This window comes from Gossypium hirsutum, chromosome A04 (assembly GCF_007990345.1).
Source record: "Gossypium hirsutum isolate 1008001.06 chromosome A04, Gossypium_hirsutum_v2.1, whole genome shotgun sequence".
Classification (NCBI taxonomy): domain Eukaryota; kingdom Viridiplantae; phylum Streptophyta; class Magnoliopsida; order Malvales; family Malvaceae; genus Gossypium; species Gossypium hirsutum.
In genome coordinates, this window is record NC_053427.1 from 39,174,751 (window position 1) to 39,195,576 (window position 20,826).

A 20,826-nucleotide genomic window follows, 5' to 3' on the forward strand; every position below is an offset into this window, starting at 1 on the left:
TGAGATCAACAGATTACCCGTCTGGGCTAAATCCTTTCTGCAACACATGCAGGATCTCAAGTCACATGTAAATCATGGTTTACCCATCGGACTTCCTTTTTAACCTCAACCTAGACATTTATCATAATGTCATTATTATAACAAATTTCATGGACTTTCATGCCATCATTAAATACAATTTTCATACATTCATAAACATGCAATTAGATATACTATGAGCTTACTTTAAGTTATCCGAACTTACCTGGTATCCGTTTCAGTTTTGCGTTTCAGTTATTCCAAACCTTTCGTTTTCCTCGGTCGACATCTGAAATTTGTTCCTCTAGGTCTATAACAATAAAGTGAATCATGAATACCTCACATTATTCTTTTCGAGTCTAAATTTCACCCCCGAACAAAATGATCGTTTTGCCCTAACCTTTCATATTATTTACGATTTAGTCCCTAGGCTCGTATGTTGAAAAGCATGAATTTTCTACATTACCCAAGCCTAGTCGAAAGTTTTTCCCTCTTATGGCAACCCACATCTTTCCATTATTTCACATTTCTACCACATTTTACACATTTTACAAAAGGTCCTTTTAGGGGTTTTTCATGAAAATCACCTGAGGAAAGATGTTTAACACACATCCAACTTTCATATTCCTTCATAAAACATCAAAGAATAAATTCACACATGGGTCATTTTTCAAACATGAACCTTAACTCAAAATATAGGTAGAAATGGAGAGAGTAAGCTACCGAGATTTTAAAAATACAAAAAACATTAAAAACGGGGCTTGGGAGCACTTAATTTTGAGCTTGAAAATGTTGAAGACCCTATCTATGGAGCGCTTGAGAAACTCGGCTGGATGAGAAAGATGAATGGTTGATTTTTTCCTTCATTCTCCCATTTTATTTCATTAATTAACCAAATGACCAAAATGCCCTTAAGCCCTTTCTTTAAAATTTTATCCATACATGTTCATTTTTGTCCAAAAACTTAGAAATTGTGCAAATTGCTCTTTAGGGCCTTCTAATTAATGATCTAAAGGAATTTCATACAAATTGCTTCTAGAATCCAAGTTTTACAATTTATTCGATTTGATCCTTATTTTCCAATTGGACACCTCACTCATAAAATTTCTTTATGAAACTTTAACACATGCATATTATCATATTCTAGACCTCATAATAACCATAAAATAAATATTTCAACGTCATATTTGTGGTTCCAAAACTACTATTCCAACTAGGCCCTATTTTGGGATGTTACATACTTGCTCTTCTCGATACATAGTACATAACACATATAAAGTCATAATGGCTTGCTCTTTTCATATCTTAACGTATAACACATGCGTAGTCACATTAAATTTCTTTTTTATATTCTTCCTTGGGTTGAACCTCGGATCCCTTATATCAGAACAGATCTTAAGTATCTTATCATTTCAAAAAGCTATGTGTTCCCATAAGTTCAGGGCCCTTTGCCATAGTTAATTGTAACAGTACGGTTTAGACCCTAGTCAGAATAGTGGCTTCGGGACAAAAATCTGAGTTAGAAAGCTATTTTAATATTATTTTCCATGTTTACAGTGTGTGGTTACGCATGTGTGAAATTTTCGCATAAAAATTTAATTTGCTTGTGTGCTTAATTTGATAAAAGGACGTAATCGCATAAAATGTAAAAGTGGCCTTCTATTTGTTAAAGTGCCTAATTGTTATGTCTTTATAATTTTGAGGTCCTTATGTTGTTAAAATGGATGAATTATAATGTTTTAAAGAAAGGGAAAAATTGGTATTTGGTAGTTAAATGTGTTATAACAAAATAAACATGAAAATAAGGCCATTTGTGTTCATCCTTTGCCAAAAAGCAAAGAAAAATAAACGAAAAAGAGATAGTTAGGGTTCGGTTAGTTCAAGCATCAATTAAGGTATGTGTTTTGTTCGATTTTCAATAATTTCTACGTTTTTGTGATTGTTGCTCCGTATACTATCATGCCCATGTATGAATTTGAAAAATTTTGATGACTTTGAGTTGAGACATTGTTGATAATGTGAGTTTTGTGAAGTTTGATAATAGTAAATGGAATATATGTGTTCGATTACTATGTTTTGTATTGGATTTTTAAAGAATTTGAGTATTTTGGACTAAATTATGAAAACTATATATTGAGGGGTTGAATTTTGAAATAAATGAAATTTTTGGGCTCCTAGAGGTCCTTATGATATTCGGCTATGCATGGTTCATTGAAATTATGTGTATTTTGTGTTTTTGTGAAATTGGGACTAAAATTTTAAAATGTGAAAATGTGAGGGATAATTTAAAAAATTCCCTAAATGTGTGTTTATGGATTAAATTAAATGATTTGTTGAGTAAAAGGGTTAATTTTTAATACATATAGATTAAGAAAAGAGGAATTCGGATTTAGACTGAGAGAAGTCGAAAGTTATTGAGTAAACAGTCCGAATTGTCAATTCTGAGTACGAGGTAAGTTCGTATGTGATAAATGATGTTGTAGTTGTGTTTTAATGCTTTGATAATGCATAAATTGTATAAACATTTATTACAATTTGAGCATGATGATAATCGAATATGTTTGGCACTAAGTGTGTAGTTCGAAATAGCTTGAGCTACAAATGGCACTAAGTGTGCGAGTTGGAATAGCATCGGCTATATGAGGCACTAAGTGTACGATACTGAGATAGCTCCAGTTTATTGAATTGGCACTAAGTGTGTAAGATTGTTACGACTACGGTAAATCACTGATGCACTAAGTGTGCGAATTCTTAAAGCATGGAAAGACTTTCGAATGAATTTATGTATTGAACGAGAGGTGAGAATGAAATGAATAAATACGGGAAAGTTCAGGTATGTTCGATACCTATGTGGTGGATGATATTGTGTGTATGAAGCTTGATGAATTTGTATGAACATATTAAATGAGATAGAATAGAATTGATGGATGAATTGTGAAGTACTAAGTGTTTATTAGTTAATGTTTCGTATAATATAAATTGTTGATTATTTATGGTACAAACTTACTAAGCTTTAAAGCTTACTGTGTGACATGTTATTTGTTTATAGTGTTATAAAGCTAGCTCGGATCTGGGGATCGTCAGCAACATCAATCACACTATCGAACATCTATTTTTGTACTATTTGAGAGTTGTATATATGGTATATGACATGCATAGGCTAGTGTCCTTTTGGTATGTTTTGTGTTGTGAATATAGCCATGAGATTTGGCTTATAAATGTTGGTATGTATAGCTTTTAAGTTGGCTTAAATAATGTGTTGATAGGTAAATCATATGATGTATATAATGTTTATGTGATAGTTTGAATACGGAATGTTGAATTGGCAAGTTTTGTGGTATGAAGTATATGATAAATGGTGAGTTTCTATATTTGAAACTTATGTAGTTATGATGATTTTGGTATATTGATTAGGTATGTTTGGTTGTGAAATGGGTAATGAATTGGATGATATTTGAATGGCATGGAATATGTATGAATTGTTGTTTTGGTTACTATAAATGTATTCAAATGATACAATAATGTTGTAGACTTGGTATGCTTGAGATAGGTGGGAAATGAGGCTTAAACCAAGCCTAATTTCACCTCACATGGTTAAGCATACGGGCGTGTTTCTTGACCGTGTGTCTATTGTAATTTAGTTATCAAGTAAGTCTCGAGCACGGCCTAAACATACGGGTGTGTCTGGTGGCCTGTGAGGCACAAAACTTGGCACATGGGCATGTGTGTCCATTTCAAAGGGTACACGGGCTAGATACACAGGCGTGTGGTTGGCCGTATGACCCAAGTTAGTTTCAACCACGGCCAAGACACAGGCGTGTCTAGCTATACATGCCATATATATGAAACTGCAATAGTGTGATGATTCATGACAGTTAAAATGAGTTTTCATATAGCAAATGGATCCTGAACGAGCGATAGCTGATGATGTTGAGAGCAATGTGCCCGCTCCCACTTAAGAGGTAGCGCTGGTTGAATCTAGGCCGATATCTAGTAGTTAGGGAACTAAGGCTAAGCAAGGCTTCTTCCAAATGATGACTGAGTAGCTCACGGAGTTCGTTCGAATGAATCCGGCTTCTCAACAACCTCTATCCCCACCTGTTCCTCAAAAACTCCCATTGTGCCACAAGTAATTGGTCCGATTCGATTGAGTATGCCACCTGCTGATAAGATCATAACATGGGGCTGAAGAGTTTTGAGCTACAGTTGATAATGATGCCGAGAGGGCTGAGTTCTGGCTTGAGAACACTATTTGAGTATTCGATGAGTTGTCCTGTACTCTAGATGAATGTATTAAATGCGTAGTATCTTTGCTTAGAGATAATACATATCACTTGTGGAAAACGTTGACATTGGTGGTTCCTAGAAAACGAGTTACCTGTGAATTCTTTTAGACCGAGTTCTGGAAGAAGTACATAAGCCAAAGATTTCTCGATCAGAAAATAAAGAGTTTCTGGAATTGAAAAAAGGTCAAATGACCATTACTGAATATGAAAGAGAATTTGTAAGTTTAAGAAAATATGCTCGAGAATATGTGTCTACTGAAGAGATCAGTGTAAAAGATTTGTTGATGGATTAATAAAGATATAAAGCTATTAGTCGGGGTACTTGAACTGAAAGAATTTGTTGTACTGGTTGAGAGGGCTTGTAAAGTTTAGGACCTCAGCAAAGAAAAAAGAAAAGTTGATGTAGAGGCGAGAGATTCAAGCAATAGATTGATGAATAAATCTTATCACTCCTCGTCGAAGAAATCAGAGATTACTTTAATCGATCGACTGCTTCAACTGGATATCAGAATAGAGATTATAGGAAGCAATACACTAATCCTAAGCTCAAGCAACATTGGTATTGAGCGTTGGTAACATAAAAGATGTTAAGCCTGAGTGTCAACAATGTGAAAGACGACATTTGGAGATTGTTGGGGAAAAAGTAATAACCGAGCTTGTTACAGTTGTGGTTCATACGATCACTTTATAAAAGATTTCCTTGAGCTAGTTGAAAAAGATAATGCTCAAAAAATGAGGCGAGTAACATTGTAGCTAGAGGTAGACCTCGGAGAAACACACAAAATGCAAGTGGTGGTAGATGTGTGACGCAAGACACTGTAGCTAGATATGATGCTAGAGCACCTGTACGAGCCTACGCTATTTGAGCACGTGAAGAAGCATCATCTCTAGATGTTATTACTGGTACTTTTACTCTCTATGGTACTAAAGTTATTGAATTGATAGATCCAGGGTCTATTCATCGTATATATGTATGAATTTAGTATCCAGTAAGACTTTTCCTGTAAAGTCTACTGAATTTGTAATTAGAGCATCGAACCCCTTAGGCAAGTGTGTTTTGGTTGATACAGTGTGCAAGAATTGTCCATTGATGATTTGGAGTAATTGCTTTCTGGATGATTTGATGTTGTTACCATTTGACGAGCTTGATATAATCCTGGGTATGGATTGGTTAACATTGCATGATACTGTTGTAAATTGCAAATGAAAGATGATTCATTTGAGATGTTAGAGTAATGAGATTATTCGAATTAAATCAGATGTTTTGAATGGATTTCCAGCTATGATTTCAATGATGTTAGCTTAGGAATATGTGAAAAAAGGTTGCGAAGCTTATTTAGCTTATATGCTTGACACGAAGGTGACTGAATAGAAAATGAATCAGTGCCAGTTGTTTGTGAATATTCAGATGTGTTTCCTGGTGAGTTACCGGGTTTACCTCCAATCCAGGAAGTTGAGTTTAGTATCAAATTAATACTGAGAACTACTCCGATATAGATAGCTCCATACAGAATGGCACCGAATGAATTAAAAGAGTTGAAAGCTCAGTTGCAAGACTTGACAGATAGAGGCTTCGCACGACTGAGTTATTTCCCTGGGGTGCGCCGATTTTATTTATGAAAAACAAAGACGAAACTATGAGAATATGCATTAATTATCGACATCTCAATAAAGTGACGATCAAGAACAAATATCTTTTACCACGGATAGATGATTTGTTTGATTAGTTGAAAGGAGCTACTTTGTTTTCAAAGATAGACCTGAAATCAAGTTACTATCAGTTGCAAGTAAAAAATTCAGAAATTCTGAAAACTACATTCAGAACGAGGTACGGACACTATGAGTTCTATTATGCCTTTCGGATTAATGAATGCACCCGATGTTTTATGAATTTGATGAACACAATTTTTAGACCGTATTTAGATCGATTTGTTGTCCTATCATTGATGACATTTTGATTTATTCGCGTGATGAAACTGAACATGCTAAGCATCTGAGAATAGTGTTACAGACTTTGCGAGACAAGCAGTTATATGCGAAGTTTAGAAAATATGATTTCTGGTTGTAAGATGTTTGTTTTCTGGGACATATTGTGACAACATCTAGTAACCGCGTTGATCCAAGCAAGATTCGGCTATTTTGAATTGGAAACCTCCGAGAAATCTTTCTGAAGTTTGAAGTTTTCTTGGACTTGCTGGTTATTATCGAAGTTTGTAAAAGGCTTTTCAATGATTGCGACTCCGTTGACGAAACTACTTCAGAAAGATGTAAAGTTTGAATGGTTTGAAAAGTGCTAGAAAAGCTTTGATCAATTGAAAGCTCTATTAACAGAAGCTCCGGTACTAGTACAACCAAAATCGGGTAAAGAATTTGTAATCTTTAGCGATGCATCTTTGAATGAATTAGGCTATGTTTTGATGCAGGAAGGCAAAGTCATAGCTTATGCCTTGAGACAGTTAAAGCCGTATGAAAGGAACTATCCAACGCATGACCTTGAGTTAGCTGCAATGTGTTGGCTTTGGAAATTTGGCGTCACTATCTATTGGTGAGAAATGTCACGTATATTCCAATCACAAAAACTTAAAATATCTACGACAGAGAAGATGGCTAGAATGCAAAAGACTACGAGCTGTCATTGATAATCCGGGAAAGCAATGTATTGCTAATGCTTGAGTCAGAAATCATATTGCATTACGTGCCATAATGCTAATTTAGCTTTGTCTGATGAGGTTCAATTTAGTAGAATGAAAGCGAGACCTTTGTTCTTACAGCGAATTGTTGATGCTCAAAAGGTGATAATGTGATTTTAGCAAATGAGCCATGTGACCTTGATTTGATTCTATGTTTGAGTTGATAATGACGATTGTTTGAAATTTTGAGAACGAATTTGTGTTCCAAGAAATTTAGAGTTAATTCAGATGATTTGAGCAAAGCTCATATGTAACACCCTTACCCGTATCTAAAGTCAGGACAGGGTTCGAGGCATTTCCAGACTTAAACATTCACAATATGCAAAACCGGGCCATAAAATTTTCGTCCAAATTAAAACTTTTCAAACACATGTATATCATCCCTTATATGGGCCTTCGAGGCCTAAAACATACATCGGGTGGTTCGGGACTAAACTGAGAACTTCGATAAACTTTGGACAACTTAGAAAATTTCTTACTTTGGAGAGTCACACAGCTGTGTGGTTGAACTGTGTGGTCACACACACCCGTGTCCTCAGCATGTGTAACTCTCTATTTGTGGCATCAGCAAAACAATTTGAACCACTCGACCAGGCCACACACTGATGTGCTAGGCCGTGTCCTCCCTAGTGCTGAGACACATGACCGTGCCTTTGCCCGTGTGGCTAACACTTAGGCTATTTTCCAAGCCTTCATGTTTCCCATAAACCCTTACAACCTTATACACATCAAACTCACAACTCATGGCATCATTTTGGTGATTAAACACCCTTTATAAGACACATTCAACATAGCTCGTCATTATACATATGTTCCACCTACTCGTGATAAACTAGTCTAGCCACATATTACACATTCATTGACCTTTTCATCTCATTAATCACTTATACCATTAAAATAGGTTACTAACTTATACATCAAACATCCATGTTCAAGCACTATCATCTTATTACCATATTAAACGTTTAATTCATGGTCATGACCACCTCGATTGGTCATAAAATATGCATTCAACACACATGACATATTACCAACCATGCATGGCAAACAAAGATATTGATATCATCACATCATATGCATTAAAACGTAACATGATTAGCTAGACTTACAAACTGATACGTGATATTCGTGACAGGTTTTAAATATTTATAATGAATCATTCTTGAAACTAACTATTATCACGATGAAAACAAGTGTACCTATCGAGCAGTAGTATAGCTTTAGCAAGACCGGATTGTCAAACCCAAAGGAACTAAAAGTACTAGTAATGACTGTCTTTTTATTATCTAGCCTAAGAATAATGGGGCTTGTTTTAACTAACTAATTAACTAATCTAAGAATCACAGAAAATAGAATTGGGAATTACTTTTGGAAAAATGATAAATTAAGACAATACCTAAGGAAAAATTCACCTAGACTTCACTTGTTATTTGACTCTGATCGGATGATTATTCATTTGACTTGACCCGTAGAAATCCCTAAGTTATATTATTATCCTTCTCGAGACTAACAACGTCAACCTAGGTTGAATAATTGAAATGTCTTTCTAATTAACTCCCTAAGGTTGCATTAACACGACCTATGGATCCCCTTATTAGGTTTCACCCTAATCCGGCAATATCTTGTCACCCTATAGGTGCGCAATCAACTTCGCTTAATTATGACAAATGTACTCTTAGACAGGGTCTATTCCCCTCTGAATAAGAGCTTAACTTGAATCAATATCCTGCAATATCAAGACAAGAATTAAGAACACATAATTAAGAACAAGTCAAATATTTATCATACAATTCAAAAAATAATAACAAGATCTATCTTAGGTTTCATTCCCCTTAGGTATTTAGGAGTTTTAGTTCATAACTAAAAAGGTAAACATCTCAGAAAAATAATGAAACAAAACATAAAGAAAAACCCAAAACTCTGAAAGGAAATTAAGGGGAGATCTTTAGTCTTGATGATGAACCTAGCTTCTAAGATGGATCAATAGGCTTTCCTGAGCAGTTCCCTATTTCCTTCCCTATGTGTCCCCCTTTCTCCTCTTCTAAGGTGTATTTATAGGCTTTGGAACGCCTAAGAGCCCTTAAAATTGGCCTTTTTCGGATTGGACTAAACTTGGGCTCGGTAGGGACACGCCCGTGTGCAATTGCTTAAGGCCATGGTCAAGGCTGTTAAATGGGCACAGACGTGTCATTTACCCATGCAAATCATGCTTTGAGCTTGCCAAAGGGACACGGCCATGTGGTCTGCCCGTGTGAGGAAGTCCAAGCTGTGTTGATTTTGTACGTTGGCCCATTTTCTCCATTTTGGCCCATTTCTCATTCCTTCACTCTCCTATGCTCACCTAAGTATAAAACATGAAATTAAGGGATTAGGAGCATTTAAGTCACCAATTTTAAGGAAAAATCATCCATAAAATGTGCTAAGCATGGGATAGAAATATGTATGAATTACGGTTTATCAAATACCCCCACACTTAAGCATTTTCTTGTCCTCAAGCAAAATCCTCAACTTATAATCAAAATAAATTCTTCTCAACTTATAATTTCTATTAATAATATCTCAAAATAATCCATAAGTAATCATACATTGAGAATTTGACTGAAAGAACATCAAAGTTCAAACATTCCAAGTTGAGTATTTTATCATGAAAGCATAGGTGTCTCCCTCATCTAAGTAATTACCTCGACTCAAATATCACAGATTTTCATCCTCACTAAGATTCACTCAAATCACTCGAGGTGTTTAAGGATAATACCTGAAGCACTCAATAGTCAACAATGAAAAGTCATTACCATATTCTTGCATGAAAATCAAATCTCCACCACCATATATTGAGATGAACATCAATCAAAATGTCATTAAAGGTTGTAACGTGGCTTTGGTTAGGGGTGTGGTCACAAGCTGAAAGAAAAGGTTAGAATCAAGATTGAATTGAACAAGTGTCTAACTAGAAAAGTAATTAAACATCAATTGAGTACAAGTGAGCTTCTTCTCAGAAGATGGAATTTAGATACTGCGGCTCAACAATACCGAATTACTGCTAATATGTAACTATGATTTTTTTTAAGAACAAGTCAGCTACATAGAAGTGCAAAACATAGCTAAGCAATTAGTTCAAATCAAATCTCGACAAAAATATGGATCAAATTAGGGGATTTCAACAATAATGGTTATGGGTTAATATTGAGGGTAAATCAATTAATGGCTTGTTAGGCTCAAAGGGTTCACTAAGGGTTAATTATGAAGGTAGAATTTTGTGGAGTGAGTGGGTTAAACCTAAGAGCCTTTATCATTTTGACATATCAACTCAAATGGTGTGGTCTTACCATGCATAATCAAGCAAGTTCCAGAATAACAATTCAATACTGACGCACTCAAAGCAACAATAAAAGTGAGCATGAAAGAAATGATAGATGCTCTAAAGGCTCAAAATCTCACAAAAATTATACTTTTTTATGCTTAAACCTGTGAATTCAACTTGGGAAAAGCAACCTAAACTTGGGAGAAACAACCTAAAAGATTTTAATTCTTCAAAAATCAACTTATCATGCTTGATTTCCTAATGTCTTAAAGTTTAAACACTCAATGTATAAATGCCTATGTTTAATTCAAGACATATCAATAAAAATCATAAATTAATTAAAATTCATTCTAATAGTGATATAAATGATTTACATGAGAATAAGACACAATTCAGGGATTTCTAATGATGATATAAAGACCCCCCACAATTAAGATGTACATTGCCCTTAATGTACAAAGATAGATATAATGAAAAGGACAAATTTATAATCATAAGATAGGGAGAGAAGTGAAACTTCCTGAGTGATGAATGAATTCCTTGAACTGGAGTTTTGGAGGATAATTGGCGTGAGAGTGGAGGAGGATACTCCGGTGGTGGTAGAGGTCATTAGTCCATAAGTCCTGCACCAAAAGAATATTATATCTGGTGGTAGCTATAGTCGTGGTCAAGCAAGACATGCAGTCATGGAGAACCTTTCCCGGGGAGTTTTTAGTTCCTATGTGAGGATGAGCTTTGGAGCTCTTTCTAACTGTGATAAAATTAGGAACTCTTTAAGAGGTATACTAAGGCATAATTACTCGTAGTGAAATAGCCGAAGAATAAAAATTGTAAAAACTCAGGAAAAAATAGTATTAAAAGGAAATAAAAAATAATTTCAACATATAGAGATAAAATAAAATAAAATAAATAATAGGTATTTATAGAGAAATGAGGTACATGGCCGTGCGGATGCCCGTGCGCTCTAATCTCAGCCCGTGCATTTCATAGTTTCGAAATTAGCCATATGGTGTACACGGCCATGTTGAACGGTAGTGGCGATCTCCGTTCGCTCTCCCACCTCATGTATGTAGGCGCGCGCCCATGTTAAATTCAAAGGTTTACCCACGGTTCAAAACACGGGCATGTTGCACGCCCATGTATTTGGCAGTTCCCCACGGCCATGTCGCACGACCGTGGCTACTTATCGCATCCTGTGTTTGGGAAGAAATTTTGCCCTATTTTCACACAGCCGTGTTGCATCCCGTGGTATGTCCACGGCCTACGCACGCCCGTGTGCCTGCCGTGTGGTTCTGAAAAGCCTGTGTTCAATGATTTGGTTAGTATGTTAGATTTTAAAACTAAAATTTAAAGAAAGTAATATTGTTAGTGCTCGGTTGCCTCCCGAGAAGCGCTTATTATAGTCTAAGCTCGACTTACCTCTCTGGTGAATGGTCATGGTGGTCGAGGAGTTTATACTCCTCATTCCTACTATGAATTTATCAACATAAGGTTTAAGACGAGTACTATTACCTTGAACGTGCCAAATTTGGGGTGATTTACCTCGACCTACCGTATGGAAAAATGCTAGTTACCATAAGAGGGGTTTCTTCATTTGTTCAGAAGTGGTGATTCGAGATCGCTGCATCTAGTAGTACTTTGTCTCCAACTTGAAGTTGATTTTTGGAAGAATTAGGCTCATAATGGCGTGGTTTGGTTATCGTGTTTCTCGGTTTATGTGTCCGCCATTCATCTAGCTCCTCGATTGTAACCTTCGTTCTTCATGGATGGGTAACCTTCGTTCTTTATGGATGGGTTCTTTGTTGTTGCTTGGCTTATGTATGTTTTTCGGACCTATTTCTTGCAAATAAGGTTGCACCATATGGTTAGTTTTAGCCGAATGATTTGTACAGTCACCTTCAATTTTGATGTGTTATCGAATTACGGGCTTGATGGGTGATTGTTTCATTTCCACACGAAGTGTGAGTTCACCTGTGCCAACATCAATAATTGTTCTGGCGGTTGCTAAAAAGGGCCTTCCTAAAATTAAAGGTGCCTTACTATCCTCTTCCATGTCTAGAACAACAAAGTCTACTGCGTATATAAATTTATCAATCTTAACAAGAACATCTTCAATGATACCCTAGGAAATCTAATGGTTTTATCAGCCAATTCGATGTTCATCCTAGTTTGTTTAGGTTTCCCTAGACCTAGTTGCTTAAACAATTTCTAAGCCATAACATTGATACTAGCCCCTAGATCAGCCAACACATTATTAACATCTAAACTACCAATTAAACAAGGAATCATAAAAATCCCTGGATCTTTTAGTTCTTGGGTAGCTTATCTGAAGAATGGCTGAGCAAACTGCGTTCAGCTCCACATGTGACCTTTCATCTAACTTTCGTTTATTTGCTAGAAGCTTCTTAAATATTGACTGCATTCGCATCTATTAAGTGCTTCAATAAACGGTAGGTTAATATGTAGTTTCTTTAAAAGTTTAAGGAAGTTACCAAATTGTTCGTCTGAGCGGTCTTACCTTGTCATATTGGGGTATGGCACACCGAGGTTTATATTCTATACTTACCGATTTTTTTCGTCTTAGCCTACCTCATTCTTACCTTTGCTTACCACCGGATCTGGCCTTGGTTTGCCACTAACCCTTCCTCATCTTGAATGGCAATTGCTTGAGTTGCTCCATTGGGTAGATTCAGTGTTGCTTGGCAGGCTACCTTATGGTCTTATAAACCGTAATTTATACATATTTTACCCCATGTTTAATGCATTTTATGGATGATTTCCTATAGAATTGGTGATTCGATGCTCCTAATGCTTTAATTTCATGTTTTATACTTAAGAGAGCATAGGAGAGCGAAAGGAACGAGAAACGGGCCAAAAATAGAGAAAATGGGACAAAGTACGAAATCAACACGGCCTAGACCACCTCACACGGGCAGACTACACGGCCGTGTTAATTTGGCAGGCTCAAGCACAGTTTGAAGTAATCTCACACGGGCGTGTCCCTATCATGCCCAAGTTGAGTCCAATTCGGAAAAGGCTAATTTTAGGACTCTTAGGCATTCCAAAGCCTATAAATACACCCTAGGGAGGAAGCAAAGGGGGACACAAAATAGGGAGTAAGGAATACTCCAAGAAAGCAGATTGATCCATCTCAAAAGTCAGATTCATCATCAAGACTAAAGATCTCTCCTCAATTTCCCCTCAGGAGTTTGGGTTTCTTTATTATTTTGGATGTTTTCTTATTTAGTTATGAACTAAAACCCCTAAATACCTAAGGGGAATGAAACCTAAGACAAATCTTGTTATTATTTCTGAATTGTATGATAAATATTTACTTTTCTAATTATGTGTTCTTAATTCTTGTTTGATATCCCAGGATATTGATTCAAGATAAACTCTTATTCAGAGAGGAATAGACCCTGTCTAAGAGTACATTTTCATAATTAAGCGATGTTTGTGGCCTAAACATAGGGTGACAAGATTTTGCCGGATTAGGGTGAAACCTAATAAGGGGATCCATAGATCGAGTTAATGCAACCTTAGGGGTTAATTAGAGAAAGTCTCAATTATTCAATCTAGGGATTAGACATTATATCTTGAATAGGGATAAAACATAACTTAGGGATCTCTATGAACAAGTAAATGAAAAATTGTCTGATTCGGAGCCAGATTAACAAGTACAGTCTAGGTGGATTTTCCTTAGGTATTGTCTTAATTCAATCGATTTCCCAAAAGCAATTCCCCAATTCCATTCTCTATGAATTCTTAGTTTAGACAATTAGTTAGTTAAAACAAAAACCTATTCATTCTAGGCTAGATAATAAAAAGACAGTCATACTAGTACCTTTAGTTCCTTTGGGTTCGATAATCCGATCTTGCTAAAACTATACTACGTTCGATAGTACACTGCCTACATCACGATAATAGTTATTTCAAGAACGATTAATAAATATAAAACCATCACGAAATCACGAGATCAAGTTTTGGCACCATTGCCAGGAACTAAGATATAGGAACGCTCAATTCTATTACTTAGCCATTTTTTCTTGCAATTAATTTAATTTAATTTATTATTATTATTTATTAATTTACTTTCTCTTTCTCTTGGCAGGTTTTTAAGTTATGACTAAGAAGCCCGTCAGACCACTTTTTTGACGAAGAATCGATCACACAAGAGAAATAAGGCGAAGCTTAAGATACACAGAGAAAAGCAAGAAGACGATACCCACCCAACCGAAGAGATGGCTGAAAACCAAGACAATCAGCACCTCCTCAATGCGGTTAATCAAAATCTGCTCCACGCACTATGTATGATATGCTAAACCACCTTTAACAGGAACTAATCGAGCAAAGTTAGACCTGCTATAGCTGCAAATAGTTTTGAAGTAAAACCTAACACATTCAAATGATACAGCAATTTGTTTAGTTTGATGGTTGCAGGATGAGTACCCAACGCTCACTTAGCAAACTCTTAAACTATGCGATACATTTAAAATTAATGGTGTTTCTGATATCCATCATCTTGGTTATCCTTTTCATTGAGGAACAAAGCTAAACAGTGGTTGAACTCATTACCACGGGTCATCACTACTGGAACAAATGACAAAAAAATTTCTATTAAAATATTTCCGCCGCTAAAACGGCTAAATTACGTAGAATCTCTTCGTTTGGCAGATGGACTAGAAACTCTTTACGATGCATGAAGAGATACAAGACTTATTGAGAAGGTGCCCTCACCATGGTTACCACTTTGGCTACAGGTTCAAAAGTTCCATAATGCCTGAATCTTTCGACTCGACAAATGGTTGACGCAGTTGCTGGCGGAACCATCAATAATAAAACACCTGAAGATGTCTATGAGTTTATAGAGGAGATGTCACTGAATAACATCAGTGGCTAGTCATGAGGACTAAGCTAACTAAAAAAGCAGGCGTTTATAATGTTGATTCGTTACTATGTTGTCAAATCAGTAGAACTTCTAAATAAAAAGATTGATTGTTTACTTGTTCTACTCAGGTCATCCAGTAATGAGGTGCGAGACGAATGGAGGAGAAGCATGCACAGAGCATCACCCTTCAACCTAGCATCAAGGAGGATCAAGTCCAATATATGGGTAACAATAACTCTCAATCCAAAATAACCCATATAGTAACACTTACAATGCAGGTTGAAGGAACCACCCTAATTTCTCGTGGGGTGGTCAAGGAAATCAAAGACCACAACATCCTTCGGGTTTTCAACAACCACCCTATCAATAAGAAAAGAAGATGAACCTTGAAGAGATGCTCTCAAAGTTTATATCGGTGTCAGAAACCCCATTTTCAGAACACTGAGACAGCACTTAAAATCAACAAGTGTCGATCCATAGGCTCGAAACTCAGATAGGTTAGCTTTCCAAACTAATCTCCGAAAGACCACAAGGTAGCTCGCCAAGTAATACTGAACCCAACCTAAGGGAATAGCTCAATGCAATTAATATTCAAGATGATGAAGTAGTCGTTGAGCATGAACCAGAATCGAGGTAGGAAACTGTGGTAAGCAAAGGTCAAGGTAAGGTAGGTCATAATAAAAACAAATCAGTGAATGTCGAATATAAACCTCGTGTGCCATACCCCAACGCGACAAGGAAAGACCACTCAGATGAACAATTTGGTAAATTCCTTAAACTCTAAAAAAATTACATATTAACTTACCGTTTATGAAGCTCTATCACAAATGCCAATGCAATGAAATTTTAAAGGAGCTTATAGCAAATATGCGGAAGTTGGACGAGGCGTCGCATGTGAAGCAAATGCAGTGTTTCTCAGCTATTCTGCAAAATAAGCTACTGAACAAATTAAAAGATCCAGAGAGTTTTACGATTCCTTGCTTAATTGGTAGTTTAGATGTTAATAATGCATTAGCTGATTTAGGGGCTAGTATCAACGTCATGCCTTACAAAATGTTTAAGCAACTAGGTCTCGGGAAACCCAAACAGACTAGGATGAGCATTCAATTAGCAGATAAAACTATAAGATTCTCTAGGGGGTATATTGAAGATGTGCTACTTAAAATCGATAAATTTATATTTTCCCATTGACTTCATTATCTAGACATAGAGGACGATAGCAACACACCTTTAATCTAGGAAGGCCCCTTTTTAGTAACTGCTAAAACGATCATTGATGTTGGCACAGGTGAACTCACACTCCGTGTGAAGACAAAACAACACTCAAGCTCGAAATTCTGGTGGCACATCGAAAATTGAAGGGATTGTTTAACCCATTTACTAAAACTGACAATATGTGCCACCTACCTTGCAGGAAATGAGTGAAGGAAGTACATAGCCATTCTAAGCAATGGTAGAGGAGTATTCATGAAAAATGAAGACTAAAATCGGGTGCTAGATGAATGGCGAAGCATAAACCAAGAACAATGATAACAGAACTACGCCAGAACAGCTCAACCTTCCACATCAACTTAAGGTTGGAGATAATTCTATTAGATACGTAGATCTCAATTGTTACTAACCACCGAATGAAGAAATCCCTTACGTACTTGGCATTTCCATTTGGTAATCGAGGTAAGTCATCCCAAGTTCGACCTTTTATGGTAAACAAACCGTCTGAAACTATTTTGATGAGAATGAAGTAGAAGAGGAGTATAAACTCCTCAAACCACCATGATCATTCAACGGAGGTAAGTCGAGCTTAGACTATAAATAAGTGCTTCTCGAGATGCAACCCGAGCACTAACTGTATTAACTTCTTTAAAATTTAGCCTTCAACACCTAACTTACTAACGGAGCTCTTGAATACAAGTTTTCCACAGAGACACGGCAAGCACACGGCATGCTAAAGGCCGTATGAAATAGGGCAATAATTTTCTCAAAACACGGGCTACTATAAAACACCACAGCCATGTGACATGGCCGTGGTTGAGCCTGCCAAAACAATACGGGCGTGAGACACGCCCGTGTGGAAGAACCGTGGGTGAACCTGTTAAAATAGCACGGGCGTGTGACACGCCTGTGTCTAGCACCCATGGTCGAACCTATTAGATTGACACGAGCGTGGGTCTTAATACACGGGCGTGGGAGAAAGTGAACAATGCTAGACACGATCGTGTGACACGGTCGTGTGCAACACATACGCCTAAGGAACACGGGCGTGGACTAAATGTCAGACAAGCCGAATTCAAATTTACGAATCACACGGGCTAAAATTGGGGAACACGGGCGTGTTACCTGGCGTGTTGCACAAAATCTATAAATACCCTGCACTATTCACTTTCTTCCCCCATTCAAAAACCCTAACCCTAGCCACTGCAAGTCCACACGGTGTCCCTGCCACACCCGTGCACCGCCTCCAACTCTATTTTTGACCCCTCGATTTCTCTCCCTTAGCGTTTTTTATTCTACCTTATTCTACTACTTTAATGATTTTAAAAATCTATTTTCCTTACTATTTCTATGTTATTATTTGCATATTAATATATATACATTTCTTAAATGAGTTGTAGATACCTCACTTTTGTAACATCATTAAGCCATATATCCATTAATTAATGCCGAATTATGTATCAAATAATATGTTGATTATGTTGGTTAATATTAGTAGTTTGGCTGAAAGTCTAATTTTTATTTGAAATTTGTCTTCATTTTACTTTGACCATCCTCATGATGAATAATGGTTTTGATTTAGTAGGTCATGTCATCTGTACAAGGAAAGAAAACCACCGTACCTACTTGAAGAAAGATGAAGGGAGCACATCTTCGCGGGTCCAACCACAAAATTCGTTACCACTTTCTGCAATTCCCTCGAGGGCCCCAAGAGGAACTTTCCAAATACTTTGGGCACGACCTTTAATTGCGGGTCCCACTGCAGTCGACTGGCTGCCTAGAACAAGTTCAGTTGGCTGATACAAATTTGGGCCCTCCAACCACCAACAACCCTTGGGAGCTGTTCTTTGGGATCATTTGAGCCAACATTACCTCGAGCTCATTATAGAACTATGCCCAACGTTCCATCTTCAGACGTAAGACGAACTACGATGACCCGGCATGGTCCAATTTTGCCTAGGCGAATTAATCCCGCTAGTTAAGCGTCCCAAGTTCAGTGCTGCACTGGGCTTATATACAGAGGAGTTGAAGGAGAGAAATGAACTACATGCTCTCACCGCCACATGCACTTCTCTCCCCAAAGTGCTGGTACACTTTGGCCCCCTGGCGCTGCCTCCTACAAATCCTAGCCGCTCCAAGGCATCAGTTCTCCCACCATCCTTGAGGTACTTACATGCCAATTTGCCTCACAACGATAATGGAGAGGCGAGAGAGCACTAGCGTCATCAAAACCCACGACGCCTACTTTTAATGGTGTATGTCGTACGGCACGTCATCGACCTTGCCTATTTCATTGCCATTGCGATTCAGCACCCAGACGGAGCGGCATAAGAAGGGGGTCATCTCCATTGGCCCTTATGTGATGCGATTGGCTCGAAACTTGGGCTCCTCAGCATCGCAACCAAGAATCATCCTTAACCCTCATTGGCTAGATGTCTCCACAAGGCATCTCGAGCATGCTTAGCATGAGGATGATCGAAAAGCACAAGGAACCACCCTCTTATGCTTGCCCAATATACTGAAGAGAGGTACGAGGACATCCTGATGATGTCCCTCCACAGCACAAGGACCCACCGACTCAGCAACCACCACCCTCTCGCCAGTTCAGTCGAGACTCATATGTTGAATTGTGAGTGCTACTCGATTCGAAGCCAGTTTTTCAACGATTTGACAACATTGATGCTAACACTAAGTAGATTTGGTAGCACCCACATCTACGCCAGTTTCACTGCGACCATCCAGGATGAAGAGTTTAAAGCTTATTTATTATTTATGTTTTTTTTTATTAAAACTATTTTTATTTTATTAGATTTAGAATTTTATTTTTAATTATCAATTTTGGTTATTTCTTTAGAGTAATTTCTTCTAATATCCCTAAAAAGTCCTAATTTATCAGTTATTAGAGCTCTAGCCTCATCATCGCATAGGAACTAAAAACTCCACCGGAAAAGGTTCTCCACAACTACCATGTCCTGATCGACCACGACCATAGCTACCACTAGAAATAATATTCTTTTGGCGCAGGACTTATGGACTAATGAACCGCTACCACCGCCGGAGTATCCTCCTCCACTCTCGCACCGATTACTCTCCAAAACTCCAGTTTGAGGAATTCATCATACAGGAAGTTTCACTTCTCTCCCTATCTTATTTTTATATTCTAATATCTATCTTTGTACATTGAGGGCAATGTACATCCTAAGTGTGGGGGGTATTTATTTCATTATTAGAAAAATCCCTGAATGACTGCCTTGTTCTCTTGAAAAGCTCTCATATCGTATTTAGGATAAATTTTGATTGATATATCTTGAATTAAAACATAGGCATTTATGCATTGATTGTTTAAACCTTAAGACATTAGAGAATCAAGCATGATAAGTTGATTTTTAGGAATTTAAAATTTTAGGTTATTTCCCAAAGTTAGGTATTACTTTGAGTTGGAATTCACAAGTTTTAAACATCAAAAAGCCATAATTTTTGTGAGATTTTTGAGCCTTTTGATCATCTATTAATTCTTTCATGCTCACTTTTATTATTGCTTTGAGTGCATCATATTGAATTGTTATTCTAGAACTTGCTTGATTATGCATGTCAAGACCACACCAGTTGATTTGATATGTCAAAATGATTAAGGCACTTAGGATTAACCCACTCATGCCATTAAAAGCCTACCTCCACGATTAACCCCTAGTAAATCCCCTTGAGCCTAACAAGCCATTTCTTGTATTACCTTTAATATTAACCCTTAACCCATCATTGTTGAAATCCCTTAAATTAATTCCTATTTTTGTCGAGATTTGAGTTGAATAAATTGCTTAGCTATGTCTTGTTCTTAATAGTTTATGTATTTAACTTGTTCTTTTTAAAAAAAAACATGTATAATATTAGTAGTGATCTTCTGTTGTAAGCTGCAGTATTTAAATTCCATAGTCTGAGAAAAGCTCTGTTGTACGCAATTGATGACTAGCTATTTTTCTAGTTAAGTAATTTTTCAACTCAATCTCAATTCTAACCCTTTCTTCAGCTTGTGACCACACCCCTAACCAAGCCTTATTACAACCCTCTAAAGACCTTTTGATTGATGTATCATCTTAAATATAGTGGTGGAGATTTGATTTTCATGCAAGCCTATGGTAATGACTTTCATTATTGACTCTAAATGCTTCATTTATTGTCCTTAAACACCTCGAGTGATTTGAGTGAATCTTTAGTGAGGATGTGAAACTCTATGATATTTTGAATCAAAAGTAATTACTTAGATGAAGGGAGACACCTATGTTTTGCATGATTAAATACTCAACTTGGAATGTTTGAAACTTTTATGTTCTTTTAGTTGAATTCTTAATGTTTGATTACCTATGGATTATTTTGAGATATTATCGATAGAATTATAAGTTGAAAGAATTTATTTTGATTATGAGTTGAGAATTT